At 35.9% G+C, this 21,334-nt stretch overlaps 1 protein-coding gene across 1 annotated transcript in view; it reads left to right on the top strand.

Annotated features, from left to right (window-relative positions):
- LOC128889474 (transcription factor Sox-2-like) overlaps positions 1–21,334 on the top strand; it is a 225,928-nt gene that overhangs the window by 136,285 nt on the left and 68,309 nt on the right. The gene's annotated exons all lie outside the window — the stretch shown is intronic.

Here is a 21,334-nt window from a genome sequence, read left to right as displayed (position 1 = left end):
AACATAATATAAAATATTATATATATATATACAATAATGTTGTAAATAGATTAGCTATTATAATGTTACACGAGCTTTATTATCAGGATGGAGTAATTTACTCCAGATACTATATTTTTTAATTATAATCACTATTCCTATATAAGATCAGTGGGTAAACAAAGTATTGACACAATCACTTTTATTCAAATATCTTTTGTATTGTATATTCTCTTCTGTAACATTGTACATCACATTAATACGCTAAGATATTTAAATAAATGCTTCAATACTTTTTCTACTCACTGTACTTTCTTCTAAGCGTAGATAATAAATATTGATACAGCAGTGTTTTGAATCTCACAATGAAGATAATGTTTTGATGATACATTTTCTTTTAGTTGCAACAGTACAATATGGTTCGTAAACCAAGTTGTACAGCTATTTCTCACCTGTTGTTCTATGTATAACAACCGTATACGCCAATTTCCAGTGCAGTCGTGTGCATCTTGACTGCACATGCAATTTTACGCCCCTATGTTGCGTGCATCGGCTACTGTATAATTGAAAACAAGTGGATTTTACTCCTATCATTAAGAGCTCGATACTTCAAGATTCTTCGTGGAACGGACATTTAATACGATACTACGATGCGATGCATGATTGATAGACGTTGATCGAATCGAACACCTGCGTGATCCGATGCATTTAACTAGGAAGATGGCATCGAAGATAATTACAAGTATGGAACTACTTAAAGACGTAACTGCGTTTAGAACGTCCACGACTTGTTAGGGCAAGTGACATGTAAAGTCTCGTTTTCACTCGATGGTCTTCTAAAGGGTAACGTTGAGGAAATGTCTGTTATGAAATGAAATTCTGTTGGTTTATTAGACATTTAGTAGAGATTCCTTAAACGCAAGCAACTTCGATTTTATTAAAATTCTTCTTCAGAATTCGAATTCTACATTTTTAAAATAATAACATACAGATGTAACTTGCGAAGGTGGTATCTGTATCATATTGAGGTACATTGTACTAGTTTTTATTGTTTACATGAACATTTTATGAGTTAGATTGTTCTATTCCTCTTATTTTTTAATATTTCCTCGTACATATTAGAGGTACTATGAATAATGTCGTTTCTTAGACACTGTACAAAATTTTATTTTATTTTAGAACTAATACAGTTGTAAACGTCTAATATCACCGGTGGCCCACTCCGGCCATTAATGCAAAAACTATGCAAAAACGTCTAATATGGAGCTTATCCACACATTCAGTTAATTCTTTTCTAAATTTAACAACATTTAATTTGAATGTACATTATGTTACATGAAATTAAATTATTGTCACTAGTTAACAATGTGTTTAAAATTAAAAAGAAACCAACAACATTAGTTATGGGCACCCCGAGTATTATTATTTTTTTATTCTAAAATGATTGTTCTAAAAAGTGTCTTTGACAAAGTCAAAAGCATTAAGCTTAATAAATGTTTGGATGGGTGTTGAACGAACCAAATCTTACAAAGGGTGTTCTTTTTGTGTTGCATACGTGGAAATGCGGTTTAAGAAGAACGTTCCGGATGAAGGTATGCGTATAATACACTTTAACCATGTGCCCACATGTGTAAAGCACGAGGAAAAACACCCTTCGTAAGTATTAGGTGTATATCGAGTGTTATAGAAGCGTAACGTAATTTATTCTACAAGAGTCGTTCGTCTAGTTGCACCGAATTGCATAGCAGGTGCTTGTTATTCAACGTGGTTGTGTCACACGGCAGGTTGCACAACAACCCCACATAATTTACAATTATCGCCTGAGCGCTCGTGTCATCGATAGGTGTACAAATTACTACATGGAAAATTGATACGGCTATGGATCCTATTTCACATATGGGAAACGTAGATTAACCCTTTGCATTCGAGGCCTTTTTTTTTGGTATCTACCAGCAACTCGAGATGCTTTCTTAGCATTCTATTGGCACGAATGCTAAGATTACATTGACTTAAAAAATCTTTAATTTGAGATTTGAGAATCAGGTCACCTTTGCCTCAATGACAATCATTTTATTGGCACTTCGAGTTCCAAAGAAATGAAAACTAAAGAAAATCTAGTGGTGACTGAGAGTCACCTCTCGAATGCAAAGGGTTAAGCGTTTTTATGTTAATCCTTAACTGAGACTTTTTGAAAATGTCTTTATCTTATTGTTGATACCGATTAACTCAAACACTGGCAACAGGAGAATGAACTTGAGGGGAAGTTATAAGGAAAAATTCTGTCAAATAGAAAATTCGATTAGAAAACAGCTCAAATTATACTAATAACCATTTTTCCAACTATTTCTAAAATGTAGTTCAGGTAATTCCACTGAAACGATCTTCGGGATGAGAATACTTATCTAAATAAATTGTAACTTGATTTACGAAGCAAAAAAGGATTTTGAATAATGTTTAATTCGAAGTTTTATGGCTTTTGATACGCAAGAATACGATGGCGAAGAATTTCTAAGAAAAAATTCATATTTGTTTTTCTTTTTCAAAAATTCTGTCCCATAAAATCATGGTATACCGAAAACTGTAAAACTTTGAATAAAACTTTTTTTTATATCTTTTATGCTTTTCTCAAATATTCGCGATAATATAAAAACTCATAATTTCTAAGAGTTTCTGAGCCTGAAACCATTTCATAGGCGAGAAAGTAGATCAATTATTTACATTATTGGATGTATATTACTGCAAAATCTCATAATAGGATAATGCATAAATATTTGTCCATTGTCGCTAAGATTTAATTTTCTCGTTTATACGGGCAATTGTTCTGGGAGTCGGTAGGAGGTCCAGCGCAGCAGAGGAATTATGAAACTGTTGCTATTGGGGAGCAACAGCTACTTTCCCGTTCGCCGAGATTGCGTCTGCGCAAAATGATGGAAAATGGCTGCTGTAGTTACTTAGTCCTCTGAAAACTAAAACTCTTGTGAAACACGTGTACTTGGGCTTAACGATAAACAGACATGTCGATATTTATACTAAGAATTACTAAAAATGATCATTACAGATGATAGCTTCTGTGATTTTTGCTCCAAATATTTCTAAGTGACCAAGTACAGTATTTCCATTTACCATGTGGTTATAATATTATTGTATCAGCAATATATCAAAATTAATGATGGTGTACGTTCTCACTCATATTTATGTAATTATATTCTGTGTGTACGATATTCCATAACGACTTACGTCAAGGAGTTCGTTTTTATTAAAGAATTTTCTTTTTAAATAGTACAATTTACATTATTCTTAGATGGAGAACCACCATGAAACGATGTTCCTAACACAAAAATATGACATTCGCTACATTTAAACAGTTCTCAGTTTGATGTATATTTTATATATCGTGGCAAGTAAAATTAAATAAAAACTAAAAAATAATTAATTAAATTACTTAATATAATTTTCTATTCAAGATACTACACACGATTTAATTTAAGGTAATAATATGAAAATGTATCAGGACTTCTGATAAAAAAAAATAAAAACATATGTCTCAGAAATGTATGCAATAATTGTAAATTAAATCATCTGTTGTAATATATTTTGATTAGAATGAATTTTACTTTGGCATGTTTACTTGTTTCGCCAAATTAACTAGATGTCATTGAGCATTATTATTAATTTCTTAGTGCTTCGTTATGCAATTTTACGAGAAATTCTTAACAATAACATATTTAAAGGCAATGGTTGTTCTTATAGTTTTGTAACAATGTTGTAATTATGTTAGTCAACCTACTTATATCAGTCTATTTCTGTTGAAAATTTAGTCACTACGTGCGAGTACATTAACATTAATTATTGAGAATATATTTTAATACCTGTTAACAACAAACAGCTTAAATAGAAAGTTTATACCGATAATTTCTTTCTTTTATACATTTCATATTATTTTGTACGAAAATTACTTTAATAAACTTTAAATCAATTAAATAATTGTATAGCATTGACTACCATTTACTACCTCAAGTAGAACTAAAAGAGAAGTAGAATTGGAGTCCGAATAGATACAAACTTTTCGATATATTTTTCAATCTTTGTAAGACTTGAAGAAGAAGAATAGGTATAAAAGTAGAATAATTATGTGAATTATTGCAGGAATTAAAAATGTATAACCAATTCGGAAGACTAAAAAGAACTATGAGAGATCGATTTGCGTATACAAAGTTACAACTCATCATCCATTTCTAGACACGAGGGCGCTCGAAAACGCATTTCGGAAACGCGTTATTTACATTCAATCATTACCACGGTGCGTTCAAACATCAATGCCCTATACGTATCGGCTTAATCGAACAATAATTTGCGTACACAGAGCGGCGTTTCGAGAGGCGTTCTTTCGGGGGAAAACGGGAACCGTTGGTATCAGCCGTAAATATGCTGGCAAGAAAACAAACACGGACCAGCGGATTCGGTCCAAATTGCGCGCATGAATTTTAACGAACGGTGGTCGGACCGTCGGACTCCGAAATATCGGGAGTCGATTTTTCATAATTCAGCCCGCGGCTGGGCGCAAAATTCAAACCATGGCCCGTCCGCCCCGTTATTTCCTGCGCTTGGTTTTCGCTGTTTTTGCCATTATGCCAGGCAAAGGTAATTTCCCTGGCCCCGGCTCGACCGCTGCTGACGTATTTATAACGAAACGAATTAAACTCGCCGCCGCGCGAATAGGTAACAAAACGTCCTGTCCGCCCCGGTAGGCCGGCGAACCCCCGCCGGAAATAAAATACCCAAATATTTGCGCGTTTAATTTGAACCACGCTCGCCTCGAAACTACGACCACTGGGAGGGTTAATAATGAAACGTCCTCATTGTCCGCGAAGGAGTTGCGATTCTATATTCCACGAGGCCCTCTCCCACTCCGTCAACCACCGTTCTCGACTTCTCTGCTGCCACTTTCGAGGGTGGTTCCATTACGACGCGCGAAAGGGCTTCTTTCTTCTTTGTTTCGAGCATTCTTCGACTAATTGCGAACTGTAAAGCTGCTTAGAAATCCGGCCGATACGATTACGGACAGATACATTTAACCCTTTGTGGTCCTGTGTCGCACAAGGATCGACAAAAGTATCCGGAAATCAGATCTGAACAGCAAAGGGTTAATGTAAACTCGTATCAGGTTTTGAACGTGACAGTAGAAAAATATTGCTTGTGTAAAACTAAGGATTTGATACTTTAATATGGGTTTTCTTTTTCGAGACTGTTAATTGTTATGTACATTCGAATTTCGTGGCCACAGACAGTCGCCCACTCTACCGGAAGACATTCCCTGAGATTCCGCGAGAGCAGAAAGAGAGCGAGCGCGTGCAGCATTCGAATTACGGACATCGTTAAGAACAGAACCACGTCTAATTAATAGAGCAATAGATAGTGAGATCGGTACAGTGTCCATTCTTTTCCTATCTAACCTATCTCCTATTTCGCGCGATCGACTGCGAACACAACATTAATTTTTTAGATTCGTTATAGAATTTACTTCATTACTTCATTCGTACTAGAATTTACTGTATTTTCTTTTGCGTGACCTGCACTTCAATGATAGACTGCGAAAGACGTAAAAGTACGTTTCCCGCATACAATGTGTTGTAATTCATTCGCAATTTTTATAGTATCTTTCATAGATATCTTTTTTAGGTGCATTGTAGGTCAAGATACATGTACTTTATTTCTGTTAGATTATTTGTGACTATTCTTTTTTACATTATTGAAGTAAAATCTTTGGTGACAAGCTAACAGTTTCTATAAGAAAATAATAAAAAAAAAAAAAATATACATGTCGTATTGAGTAACCTCCTCCTTTTCGAAGTCGGTTAAAAATGACGAGGTAGCCAAGCAGTTGCAACAATTAGCGTAGTTCGATACGAGGAGACAAATATATTAGACCAAAGGTCTGAGAATTACTACACTTTATTAATCTTTTCAGACCTGAATTATTCTTTTTACTTGTACTAATGCGATTTCATCTTTAGGGTTAACTTGGACTAAAATGGAAAAAATAAAACAAAAATCCTAATAGTGTAGTTTTCGAGGAAAACTGGTCTTTCTTCATGTGTACAAGTAAGGATATTCGCCCTAAACAACAGTATCAATAATTTTTAAATTTCGTGTCCTCAATTGTGGACGCCAGGTCTGAAAATCAGGAAAGAGATTTTCTGATTAATCAAATCAGGGTACTCAAATCTCTCATTCAACTCCAGCCTTTTGGACGTCTATTCTTAGGTATTTTCTTACCGATGAAGCCATGTACGACAACATCAATTTACCATTAGGCAGACGCAACGGTCTGTTTAGCAGCTTGCCGAAAGATTAGTAAATTTATCGAACCGATACCATGCGCGAACGGCAATTTTGTAACGGGGCCCCGTCTTCATTTGTTCGAACGCGACAGCCGACGAATAGAAGAAGGTAAAGAAATATATTAGAAGAGTTTGTCAGGGGCGATTTATCCGCAATCGCGACGGTGCTTTACCCGGGACATTAGGGACACGATCGCCCGGTTGGAGAAGGATCGTTGGCGTCGGGGTGCTCAGGGGGGTCGGCCCTTAATGCGATTAAGGTCGTTATCAGATGTCGCCGGCGTTTCTTGCGCGATGACGTCGCCGTGCTCGTTTGTCATCGCGCGACGTCGTCACGGGGGCTGCATGATTTACTTCCGCCTCCCTCCTTTCGCGCCCTTCGTTTCCTGTCTACGGTTCTCTTTCCAGCGGTCGCGTGATTCAATTTTATGCTCACTTTCGGATCAAAGTGCCTTCAACTTGAATCCAAATCTCGAACGTTTGAAAGATGAACACATCAATTTTTCAGTCTTTACAGCGGACTTCGTACACGTACAACGTTTCGACACTCGGTAAAAGGCCATTTTCAAATTCTATCACGAGGGAAATTTATAGCGAGTGAAATTCTTTTCGTAGAGAATTTCGGTGAAGTCTAAATTGTAAAATTTTGAAGTGTATGTATATATTTATTTACCGTTTACATTTCCTTACACTAAAACACACAACTTCGTTAGCCTAGCCTTACAGTACTCTCACCAATTAACTCTTAGCCTAGTCTTAACGTATTTTAAAATCTTGAAGTGGCAGAAGTTATTTCATTAGCACCAAAGTACATCATTGCAGAGTCGTAAATATTGCAATACTTTTGTAATGTATTACTAGAAAAGTAGTCCATTACAACAAAAATTGGTAATGGCTGACCGTTCCATTACAAACTAAAAAAGTAATGGAAGAGTGGTACATTATAAATTAAAGAAGTAACAGGTGATGGAAGAGTGGGCCATTTCAAATTGAGGAAATAATGGATAACGATTAAATGGTCCGTTAAAATGTGAAAAAGTAATATGCAATGATTAAATGCACCATTTATTTTATGAATGCAGAAGAATATTCGAATTTAGCCAAGGTAGCAGATCGGGTTTCGACATCGTTATTAGCATCGGTTAAGCGTCGACATATCACTATCGTTATCGACGTCAACGTAATTGTTGTTGTCGATGCCATTCGCATTTGTTAATACATATTAAAAGAGATATTGTGCTCGCACAGATATCGGTATATAGTTAGTCTATAGTAGAGTTGCAAATATTGCAATACTTTTGTAATGCATTATTATAAAAATAGTCTATTGCATAAACTACTTTTTTAATTTGTAATGGAATGGATCAATCATTACACATTACTTTTTTTTTATTTGTAAAGGACCAATCTCCCATTATCCATTTTTTTTTTTGTAATGGGTAATACTTTACCTTTACATTAGAATTTTCACATCTCTGTTTAAAAGTGGATATTAGAATACGATATCATATAATACATAGGATTGTAATGTAATACTTAATTACCACAGGAATTTAGGTATTATTATTATCTATATCAATTCAAGCTTCTTCCATAAGTTACAATTTAGGAAACTCGGATTTTTTGGCATCAAAACTTAAGAGACTATATGTCTACCTACCTGTCTGTATATTGAACATAAATACTTTCAATATAAATGTACGTTTGTATAATATTTATAAAAAATCGTTTCAGAATGTTGTTTTTATGAATTTTGCATTCGAAGAAAACCACTCCTCACAATCCTATATATTGTATAATAGTTTGTCTGTTTTAGTTACGTTCTGTAACAGTTCGTATTACTATAATATCACTTTCTAATACACAATTTTTATCTTCCTTTACAATTGCTATTTTTTCTTCGCTTCATTACAATTTAATAAATTCATTTACTTTCTAGTCTAAGTAATTAGAGTTCAATTAATCTTTCTGCGAGGAATGTTATGGTTGTATGTAAATTTAATGCCGAGTATTGTATATAGATTTACAGAATTTGAAAATGACCCCAAAAAAAAGATCGAAACGTTACAAGTGAATTGCGCATTTCATGCACTTTGACGTATAAAATATTTATCTACATACCGTAACGGTAGTTCTTGTTCAAATTTTCAATATAAAAAATAAGAAGAACTTACAGACCACTTTAATAATAAAGAACTACGAACTACTTCTATATAAGTAAGGTAGGATAAAATGCATCCAATAAAAGTTTCATGCTTTTCAATCGCGACAAAATCAATCCACCACTTACATAACATACAAACGTATCCTTATCCTTAAAAATTCGATCGCAAATTGATCTATTAATTTCTAATCCTCCGCCGATAATCTAAAAGGGCGAAAAAAGGAAAAGAAGCGTTCTCGTCGAACAGCAAAAAGGTCGATTTGCAAAAGCTCGCGTGCGACACGCGGCCGGACATACGTGTCAGGAGGCATTTCGGGATTCGTTAAGCCTCGTCGCCGTTACACTCACCCTCTACCCTACGCGTAACATCGGCTCGACGTCGTATTAGTGCCGTGGAAGGGTCGAAAGTCGTCGACGATAGAGGAGCACGGAAAGAAAGACGTCCGTTCTAGAAATCTGTGGGACAGAGAGCCGAATACAAGGAGGAGAAGAACGGTTTCTCGTGGTCAGGTCGCGAGACGAGGGTGTGGCCAGGAGATAGGGATGATTAGAAGCTACAGCCCCGAAGGCACGAGCCGGACGAGGGTGCCGGAAAATTCATGGAGTTACTTAGCAGTCTTCCAGGCTTACTCGTTTATCTTGCCACGGAGGGAAGAAGGAAGTCGTTACGTCGTCGAGAGGCCGTCGGGGTCGAGGCTGTAATCCTAATTAATAATTAATTACCACGGGAGGGGAATAAATGGCCGATTGAATTCTTCCTGCGCTAAAGGGAGGTGGCTTGATTTATCGAGACGATTCTGTTCTCTTGTGCCCCCGGAAACTTGCGCCAATAAAGGGCTCGATTATCGTCCAAGATTTCCTTCTTCCATTCGCGGATTTCACGATTCAGGTGGATCGGAATAGGAACCAATTAAACGTGACGGAACGTTATTGGTGGGGAAACGCGTTTCCGTTAATGAACGACAAACTCGTGTCGATTAATTCGAGGCTTGTCCCAAAAGGTACCTGAATGTTCTTTGTATTAACAAAGTAAGGAAAAGTGCTGTAAAGTTTTATTTTCTTGAAATATGTTTTAATAATAATTAGTCCACACTTTACATCTGCATATACATATATCGCCATATGCACCTATAACATTAAAAGTGAGACCAATGTTTACCTCTGAGATATTTATTTTTTAGAAGAAAAATTGTTGAGTATTTTTCAGTACATTTTGCTTAGCCTTGAAACTATATATATTGCGAATGAAGTAATAATATTTATATTACAATATTACTTACAATACAATTATGCACTTACCAGTAATCAATTTTATCGGTCCATAGGTTTCTAAGTATATTTTCTTTTAGTATTCAAATTTAGTATCTTTTCCAATCTATTGTCGTCTCTACAAATATATTATACAAATTACAACAATTTCATCAACCATTGTCCGCTATTCTACGATTTCTTTTTGTTCGCAGTATTATCGTTCTAAAGATGATCGAAACTTCAATAGTCTATTCTATCTATAGTCTATCTTCAATTCTCTAAGACCGTAAACATTGCCGTCCTTACTGTAGTCGAAAAAGACCGTCGCCCTTTAAATGTGAAATCAAGAAAAATCATCGCGAACAACGAAAGTTTCGCCGCGAACAGTTCGTTCAATTGGAGAAAAATTATTACCTCTTCGGTTAAACGTTTCCCCCTCCTCTGGCGTTCGAGGAGGAGAAATGGAAAAAGTTTCTCAAAGAAATCTCGCAAGGATTTCTCACAGGAAGCTATCATCGACAATAAATTCCACGGCGACGTCGAGATAAATAGCTACGCTTCCCGCGGTCCTCGGCTTTTCCAGTTTCCACGGAGAACAAGTCGAAGAAAGAGAAGCCACGGCTCGGGTAGAAATGTTACTCGAGTTTTACGATGGTTAGGTGGAAAAAACGCGAACGTGAACGAGAGGGGAGGCTCGTTTCGGTCGTTCGGGACCTCGTTCGACCGAGATCCTTCGACAACGCGGCTAAAAGTTGTCCGCGTGTGTCCTTACACGCCCAACTCTCGCCGGGAGCACCCCCGTTTGTCAGGACGACCCTTCGGTGTCGCTTACAAGACAGCAAATTTGTTCCCAGATAAGCAAAACAAACGGAGTGGGCGAGCCCCTGCTTTTTTCGTCCATTTTCTTCTTTTGCCCGATTCTCTGTGTCTTCGCTCGGGGGTCCTTTGAGCGAGAGGATGCGACTGGAAGGGTTTAATTGGCTCGTTCGTACGATGGGTTCCCCGTTTGACGAATTAATTTTGAGTCAGTTTTTTTTTTTGTTCGTCTGGTCTCATCCTTTCAGCTTCTGTCTCTTCGATGGGCAGTCTGTTCGATTAAAATTATCGGAGATATCAAAAGGTTGCACGATAGAACAGACGATGTGGATAGTCCGGAATTCCTCGAGTTTCGCCATCCTGTAGACAAAAGAGGAATGTAACTCGTATGTAGATAACAATTATATTAATAGCAATAAGAAATAGAATTTGGAAAATTAAAATAACAGTCGACAATCTGTAACGACCAATTGTTTGATTAATACAAGTTTCGACAACCTATTTCAAATAATCCTAGGTGGGTTCTTGAGTACCGTGAATCTAAATGCATGAGTAAAGATAATAAATGGACAAAGTGTATAATTCGCTAAAACGAAAAAAAAGAGTGGAATGCAATATTGAAAAATTGATAAACTGTTTTATTTTTTTGCTCATTCTAAATTAACGATAAAAACATACGGAATACTTTTCTATAGTAGGTACAAGATCGATAACTGATCGTTGGTTTACACCATGACGTTCCAACCCAAAAATGGGAATCCTCTTTGGATACAAATAATGTTTTAGTCGATCAGCGGAAAAGTAGTAATAATTCCATGATGGTTATAGCATATATAATACAAAAAAAGAGCATCTAAAAAGAGTTCATTTTAAAGACAGGATATTTGAAAACACAACAAACGTGATCTGTACGGAAACATGTATCCCATTTAAAACAAACCAAAAAGGAATCTTATCTCTCTAAAAGAACATAACAAATAACTGTGGTATAAAACTACACATCGAAATGGGTACGTGAATTCTTATCTTCGGAAAAGAGTAAAACAATTTGCAAATACTCATCAGCAATTATTATACATAGTTGTTAGTTACGAGGACAGCATAGAGATCGTTTCTATATTTAATACGTTACTAACTTTAATATAGAAAGGGCTTAATATAAATAATCATGTAGAATCAAAAATTTCAAGACATTACCGAGAAAAACATTTTTCTACTTCCACTTATATGTTCATATATAACACTATTTTTTCTTTTTTAAATTAGACTCTCGTTCTGTTAGGAAATTAAAAGAAGGGAAGAGCCAGAACTTTAGGTAACTAGATTTTTATTTGAATCGTGACGATTATACGGAGTTTTGTCAAAGGGCTATTAATGTTCAAGTGAAAAATGGAAGACACATGGATGACGCGCAAAGGGATTCTAAATTATGGATCGATTCCGCGAAACCTCTGTTTCAGACGCTTTTTTGAACACGGTCCACTGCGGGGATTTGCATACATTAAATTTTATCCTTCTGAGAACGTTCGTCTTCGAGATGCACGTATTTATGGGAGCCCCGTGTATAATGGCGACGAATTTAGGATGGAATCCGGTGGTAACTTCATTATGGCACCTGATTTAGGAGGCTCTGTCCTAAACGATTATTCTTCATCCTAGAAAATATTCCACGAGTCTAAAATATCTCTTCTGCAATATATACTCTTCTGCAACATCTCTCTCATATCGATAATTATACCTGCGATAAATCCATTTATAGAATATGCTTATTTGTAATCACTAGATTGCGGATTTTTATGCATTTATGGCAAATGAAAATATGGAGAAATCTATGAAAATGACCATAAATACGAAAATACATAAAATATCAACAATAATATACGTATACTTTAATTTACCTAATTAATTGTATTAGATGTTTATGTAGATTAGATTACCCGATTTTTGCTGATCTCTGTATGTTTGTGTATGAATTTATAAAGTTCAATGCATATAAGTAAGATTAATTCACTTCCTAACCACGAAAAATGTATTTTGTTGTCTTCCAATAGCTGTTATTTAACTTTTATTATTTTTGTGATGTATACAATCGACAAATGTCGAAACATTTTCGGACTATTTATTAATAGAGAAATTCATACGTACAAATATGAGAACTACAATTTGACAGACAAACATTTACACAATAAACATTTCCATTTCGACTCAAATGTATCGAGGTATCTTTAAGATAAACGTAATTATATGATTAATTTCATTTAACAAAATTCTAACGAATATATTTCGTAAAAATATTCAATATTATTGCGAATCTAACTCCGATCTCTATAGTTTTCTCTTTTCAATTTTATCACGTACTTTTACCAATTTAATTTTTGCATTAATTCGATCACAATTTTAATTGGATATTTATCGATCACAGAATTATACTCGTTCTAAATATTACACAAACCACACGAGTGGAAACAAAACTAAATACTTGCTTAACACTTTATTTACCGGGAGTCTTTTAATTGCAGTACTTAGCTATTCGAATTTATTTACTGTGTCGAGGGTTATCTACTTACAATCTTCAGTTTTTGGAAACAGATATGGGTTTTCAATGTACCTACAAATAGTATGAAGGAATTATTGTCAGCCTAGATTGGCATATGATACTGTAGAAAATTCATTTTTTAATTAAAGACTGTTTTTAAATAGCCCGGTAGATAAAGTGTTAAGATTGTCAAAGTGTCACGGTTACATTTTGAAAATTCCGTTTTTGCTTGTATTTAGTCAACAAGGTAACGGTCCCTCAACAGGTCCGAGTCACGGTTCCGCTTGAAAAAAAAATACTCTCTACCCTTCGGCTCTAACGACGTTTTAATACACCCCCCACAAAGTGCGTAGCGAATTCGATCGAGAAAGGATTACGAGGACGTAGACGATAAAAATCGAGAGAGGCCTGCGCGGGACTCGATTAGCTTCGGTGAAGGGATGGCGTTGCGCAAAGAGCGAGGAGCGCAGCTGCGCGAAAAAGGGGGGCTGGCTGGGTCCCAGCTGCGAAACAGGGTCATCGGTGTCATTGGGGATCTAGAAAACGATCGCGCGTGTGTCGAGTGAACCGTCGGCTTCGATCAGGCCTTCGATTCGATTCGAGCTCGACCTTCGACGTGCCCGGGTCCACGGTGCGAATCCTCGATCGAGACCAGCGACGTTTGGTTGGACAGGTGAAAGGAAAACGGAGAAACCGATGATCTATGAAACTGGATCGATTTTGGTGTCGTTGACGATACACGCAGCAGACGAAACGAACGAATCAGATATTGTAAATTTATCCCTTAACGGGCCAGAAGTATTTCGAGTTTACTTACCGTTGGTATGTAAGCTATATAAGAGAAATTACGTGTTAAAGATTTTTATATGAAGTACAGAATGAAGAATATGTAGTTTTTAGTAAAACTTCACTGATACACAGAAATAATGAAATGATTTTTGCCATAATATGCTTGGCATTCCACATAATAAACAAGAATGCAATGCTGCGTTTACATATTGAGCCATAGGAACTGTAAGATCAACGAGACCAATTTTGAATTCCTCATTTTTATTTATGGATTTTTCAATTGCAGAATAATATTCAATATGATAAAGAAATATTAATAAGGTATTTCTTCTGCTCAACAAGTTTCAAACAATTAACGAATATATATACTACAATTCAGTATAAACCAATGATTTATTGCCGTAACAGCTAGCAGTATGCTCCACTTCATTTGATAATTATTTGAAGAAAAAAATTATAAACTTCAGGATTTAAGTATGATAGTGTATATGAAGGTGTCTCTGGGATTAATAAAAGTAAAATAAGAATTGTTTTTTCATTTCTTTTACCACATCTCTAAATATAATATAACAACTGCAGATAACTGGGAATTCTTATTCATAAACAATTAATTAATAAACCATTATAAAATAGTTTAGGCTTCTAAGCTTTATTTTTACGATTTTCTTTTATATTCCTTAGCGTTATATTTCTAAGATTTCATGTAATTATTTACTAGTAATGAGTTCAAGCTATGGCCAAGTTTTTATAATTATCAGATAAATATTCCTTAAGGGACATTTTACAATTCGGGAGAGTTTTCATGAAAGAAAATGTCTAGTGTAAAAGAACATATACATATAATTTAGCACCTCCTTCTATTAATGCATTGATTATATGAGTATAACAATTGTAGGATTTTATGTGTCTTGTATCATTTTAAATATGTCATTCATATGATTTAATAGATACCCGCATTTCTAATCTTAATTCAAAAAATAATATAACTACGTGACTTAGAATTATTTTTGTCATTTGTATTACTTTACTTGCAATATATATATATAGTGTATTATTTACAATTTATTTACGCGTGTAACAGTGTTGCTAGTACAGTAAACTCCCATGTAAAATTAATTCCTGCATCACGTTAAAAATATAACAACAATATTTTGCATAATGTGTTTTTTTATACAACACGTCATATAATTTATTCGTAGTATACGTACATAGAAACTTCTTTTATAACCAGATTTCCTATAACATGATTTCATTCAACGCGAACGTATTAACTGCGTTATAAGGGAATCTCTTGTATTACATTTTATCACAGTAATTTTTTTAATTATTTCTTATACTCATATAATCAATCAATCAACCAAAATCTATAAAAATAACGTAATTTCGAATAAACTGATATGTACATAAGAAATATTTTCTATCTAAAATTCTCCAATACAAAAAATCTTTTCGTTTTTTGAGATAGGGTGAATCACCTTCTAATAAATTTGTTAACCCCTGCTGTACATGCATAAATGCTGTAAAACATCTTCCTTTCCGACTTGTATTTAAGGTCGCCAGTTTCGAATAAGGGCCGTTCCAAAGATGAACGTACGGAAAACATTGTTCCCTCATAAATAAACGAAGGTACCTGCTGTCTTGTTCGCGCCTCCGTCGAGCGAGCACCCGCGGCACGCAAGGGGTAATCTAACACCTTCGTTTCACGGCCGACGCAATCACGCGACGCTCGGCTCTGTCGGCGAGAGGGTCCCATATCCTAATCGCGACCCGTTGAATAGGATATTCTTCAACGCCTGGGATTATTAATTCGCCCTTAGTGTCTCGGCGAGCACGCGCCCTGTGTGCTTTGACACCGTGGACGATGAACGGAATAAAGAAATTGTCCATAACCAAGGGGATCAACATCATCCGGAGTATACACGATCCAATTCAAAAATAACGGGAGACTTTAAAATTAGCCTAATCCTGGGTATACTGTGAAATATCTATCATATACACGCTATTTAATACAATGAGCCAAAACATCGGGTCGTTTCTGTACCGCTCGGAAACGTGAACATGACGTTAACGTACTGGATTGGTAATCGCAGTCGCCAAATGGAAATCACATAGAAAATGTTTGGGCACCCATGAAGATCAAGCTCCGAGGGAAAACGATCTGGATCGTGAAGTAGCTATTTCGACAGATCCAATTAATTAACCCTTTGTACTCGGAGTCATTTCCTTACACAGTGTACAAACAGGAATCATGTATTACGTAATGTAACTTATAAGTCATGTAATTTACTGTAATGATACCTGACGTTATTTGAATCTTTAGACATTGAAGAACATATTTGTGTCAATAAACAAAATTTTATACTATTCTGATATGTGATAATGCGTGAAACAGTCATAAATATGCATTGATAGTTTTGTCTTTTAAGACATGTTTTGTCATATCATACAAAACATGTTCCCACATCTTACTGTCTTATACAAATGCTCTTTGTCGCTTTTTTAAGATCTAGACATACATTCTTCTTCCATGTAACACAAGCTTACATTTGTTATTAATATATCTTAATACACGTACCATATTTTTGTTTGATTTTTCGTGATATTTGAATAGAAACCTTCAAGGAATCATACACTTTTGCAAATGTTACACTCCCATAAGTTTATCCTGTGTAATCACTAGACTGCGGATCTTTATGCAAAATAAAATAGGAATTTACTTTATTCTGCAAATATTATAACATGAACTTTACTTTCAATCTTTTTTATATTCTTGCATATCGTTTGCATTTTGTAATTTTTTGCACGTTCAAATTTCCTATAAATGCATAAAGATCTCCAGTCTAGTAATCACTAATAAAGTTTGCCTGGACTTAGAATGTCCTTTCAAAAAAGACATTCGTGTGCAAAGGGTTAATATAGAGGTCTTTGTCTCAAGACTATGCTATTAAATTAGTAGAAAATATGCCCCGGAGATGCTAAGCTATTATTAATAAATAATGGAGGCAACTGGACAACTTATTAATAATAAAGCATCAAGGAGGAATGCCCCTGCTATTTTGTCGCGTTCGAATTTCTCGTCTAACGGTTTCAAAAAAATAGTTGCGCCGTACACGTTATTCTGAAACAGACTGTAAAGTATCGATATACAGTAAGGATTCAATCGGAAACAGTAATAGTGCAAAATTCTAATTAAAATACAAGATACAGAATAAAAAGTGCAGAACCTTCTATCGATAATTAACCTGACAAGAATTAAAATGTTTATTGTTGGCTCCATTTCATAATAAACTCGTGAGAATTTATTTAAATAAACACTGAATAGTATAAATGTCGTAAAAGAATTATATTATCTGTGAAACTTCATTCGAATATTGAATAGCAAATAATAACACGTGAATAAACATGACATTAGACCAACATTGCTCTCAATTACCAATAGAAAGATATCAGAATTTGCCTATTTCGTCAAGAATTTTCAGCGCTTCGGTGTAACGCACGTGTACACGTGCGCGCGTATGCGAAAACGCAGAACCAGCCCCTCGGGGGGTTGCTCAGGGGTAAACATCGTGTAACCATCGGGGGAACAGCGAGGGGTTTGAGAGCGATTGTGCAACCCCATGGCTCTTGCATACGATTCCATAAATATTTTATTGGCTCGTCATTCGATTTTATTGCGGCGGCCGATCGAATGACACGCCGAATTACGCCGCAGATATTTCCTCGCAAGAAGAGTTCCGTTAGTGCAGCACTGACTCCACGACGCTTTATCTACCAGAAGCGTATAGGCCTTTTAATTTTACTGTTTACCTTCTGAAATCTATCGACTGTGTTGTTGGTTATCTATTTGCAGTGTTTTAAAGAAAGAGTTTTCGTTAAGAGTTTCGTAAGAGTTACTTTTTCATATTATTTGATCAACATTGGAGAATTGAAAGACAATGTTCGTAAACCTTATATGCTCTGTGGAGCGTAACTATAACACCACTTGTATTTTTAAATTTTTCAGTCTTTTCAGTGGAAGTGAAACAAGATCGATCATATGAGCTGAAAGGATATGATAAATAACGATTTTTATATTAATCTTTTGAAAGTCGCTCGTATATGCAACATTAGACAATCGAAATAGTGATTTTCAATTATTGCGTAATTATAGCACCAATATAAATAAGCTAGTTTTGGTAGCTTTAAAGTTGCGACACGCGTGGATAAACTTTCTAATTCTTTTTTAATTACAATGAAACATTGTATGACACATTCAAAATGGCACGTGGTATATTTCTCTTAGCGCTGAGGAGGAAAATATCAACATTGCATGAGGCATGTCTCTAGACTACGAAGGTTTCCCAATGTTGTAATAAACTTCTCGAGTGATCCAGTCAACTATGGCAAAAATAAGAGTGGCGGTCCAAAAGAAAAATTAAGTCCTCTTGCTGAACGAACAATTATAAAGTTGCCAACAACTTGTTGAGATCTTGCAATCAAATAGCAAGAGAATATAATCTGAATATTTCACGATGGACTGTACACCAAGTCTTTAAAAAGAGTCCTAACGTTGTCAGAGAAAAGTGAAAGTCTGCACCTAAACTTTTTATACGGAATGAAATCGCTAGATTAAAGTATGATAAATTATGCATCGAAATTGGCAAAACCCAAGTTGAGTTTAGACATTCAAGTATTTTTTAGAATTATAAGTAATTTGACCATCCCTTACTTCTACAAATTTTCTACGAATGCTTTTTATCAATTTTCAGACGAAACATTCAACATTAATGGTCCTAACACGTTCAATGCATACGATTCTATTTCATACCAACTCATAAGTTCGAATTGTTTAAAGGTGGTGCTATAGTTATGCTCCGCAGTGTATTTAACTGTTCCGAGTTGGAGAGTGCTTCCATAGTTGAGTACACAGTTCTGAGTTGGGGAGTGCTTCCATTCTTGCAATGTTTGCAAACATTGTCAACATGATTATATCTTTTACGATCTACGATGAAATCCGTCGAGCTGAAGCTGGTACAAGTGCACACCTCCTCGCCAAATATTCAAACTTATTTTTTTCTTAAATAAAGCGTCATATGAACAATTTTATCCTACATTTTCGATTCAGTTTTTTTACGTAGAATCCATATAACCAAGTCCATATAATCAAGCATCATCGGATTCAGTGAATCAAGGTCTATCATAACGCAAAATCCCGTTATGAAGTCAGCGCCTCACTTGGGGACCTCTCGTTGTCGGTTTCGAACGAAAACAAAATTATCCAAAGCACATGATTTGCGGCTATATTCGAAGACAAAGGGAAACGAAGCGGCGAATGATTTCCTTTGACACGGGCCTCTGTTCGAAAAAAAAAGTAAAATCGTGGTTGGAAGAATAAGACGAAGAAAGGGATGTAGGAAATTGGGGAGGACGGAAATTTCAAAGAAAAGCCGGGCCGCTGTCTAACCGATTTTTCCGCGAGATCGCACCGCATCGCTGGCTCTCTCTGTTGGCTCGAGGAAAACATATTTTTCAGGACGCAACGAGCCGTCCGTCGTCGAAACGTCCTGCAATTTCCTCGCTCCCTCTGTCCCTGGCGTGTCTGGTCGGTGCGCGCTTAATTAAGCTGAGCCACTTAGTACCGTTGAATGCTTCTTGATTGGCAGACGAGGTAGCCGACGACGTCCGAAGCTCAGGTACGTTGGAGCCATCCGCGCCTATCTGGCAGCCCGCGAGTCGGCCACTCAGTCAACATCAGACGAATGCTGAGTTATGTCGAGGGTCCGAGCTCTTTTAAACTCGCCAATAAATCGGCTGCTCCTCTCTGCGAAGCTTCTTCTTCCTCTGCGTGTTCGTACCTCGTGTCTTTCGCCCAGCTGGGTCTTCGTTTCTTCGAGGGCTCGTGTCGTTGCACTTTGCTCGGTACTTTTGCGTGATTTTTTTACCGACCCCTATACATCTGGAGTACCGCGACGCCAAGGATTTGTTTCCAGCGTTACCGTGGTTATTATTTATTTTTGTTGTTTGGTTCCTTCTTTGTCGGTAATCCTCATATGGATTCTTGGGTAATGGTAGCGATCTCTTGTAATTTTGTATATTTCATGCTCGTCTCCTATTGGCTCCGTAATTGCGCACCCTTATTCTTAATTTGCTTGTTCGATTGAGGCTCCGTGAGTGTTCTCCTTTCAGATGATTGGCTTCTCCGTAGAGCTCTGTACGTTTTTATTTTTGTTATTTGTCCCTCTATTTCATGGATTTCATTTACTTTTCGAAAAAGAGTATCTTTTGGTTTATTTACCGGTGAAATTGAATACAAGTATTTTGTAATTGCATAGCTAGTGAATTCAACAAGGAATAGCTTTCTTTCGACTACGAAAAGAATACAAAATAGTCAAGTATTCTTCGTTCGAATGTCTTTTAAAATACATGTTGTCCATCACTACATTATATATTGAAATATCGCACCATTTGTGTAATAGAAACTTATTACTATTTTTAAAATGAGCTACCATATTTGTGTGAGATGCATTACGCAATTGTTGAAACACTTGAGATACCAAAATGTGTTCTATACATATAAGAGAACTTATTTTTCAAAAGGTTAAAATATAGTGAAGACACTTTAAAAATGTTCGGATATAACAAAAACCTGTTTAAAGTATATATCATAATATAATAGAAAAAGTTTTCCAATATAATAAAAATTTATTTAAAAATTTATGAGATATAATAGGCTTCTATTTCTATTACATTTTAACATTTAAAAAAATAAATTCTCTTACACATGTAATATTACATACGTTTAATTCATTATTCCATTAAACATTCAAACAACAAATTTGTTCTCTTTGAATAGATATTGATAACTCAAACGTATCAACAATTAATAAATGCACCTCACCTAATAACATACATTCAGTTTGTAGAGAAAACGAGTTTATGTTTTAAAAAGAGCACACAGAGATATTCAAACGTATATATTAATAAGATTTGCTTGCAACCACTCATAGCATAAGTCTTCATAGACAATTTTTATCGTTATACTCTTTACTTTGCGCTATCCGCATTTATTACAGCGATACGCTTCTCAGAAACCTCAGCGAGTCGTCAGGTAGCACTAAATTTGTTGCAGACACCTACCTGCGTCAGTCGGTCGAGCAAGGTGCGAAAACGTCGGCTCGTTTGGCCAGTGACTTGGCACCTTCCTTTTTCTTTTTGTTTTCCTTTATTTTTTCGTCGAGCTTCCTTTCCCGTCATTATATTCCCCGCGGCGGGCGCGGGATCGATTATATTTCTGTTAGAGATTAGAAACGGAGTTGTATACCCAGTATCGGGACCCGTATTAATTACCCCAGCCGCGCTACCATAATTAATTTCTTCGACCGTCGCTCCTAATCGAGCCGTCCTTCGATCTTAAAAGCTCTATTTAACAGCAGCCCTCGCTGTTGAATATCGAGTCACGCTCGAGTCCTTCGAAGACAC

The sequence above is a fragment of the Hylaeus anthracinus genome, unplaced genomic scaffold, assembly GCF_026225885.1.
Source record: "Hylaeus anthracinus isolate JK02 unplaced genomic scaffold, UHH_iyHylAnth1.0_haploid 11997, whole genome shotgun sequence".
Taxonomy (NCBI): Eukaryota; Metazoa; Arthropoda; class Insecta; order Hymenoptera; family Colletidae; genus Hylaeus; species Hylaeus anthracinus.
The sequence above is the reverse complement of the archived record's forward strand: the minus strand, read 5'-3'. Positions and strand labels throughout refer to the sequence as shown.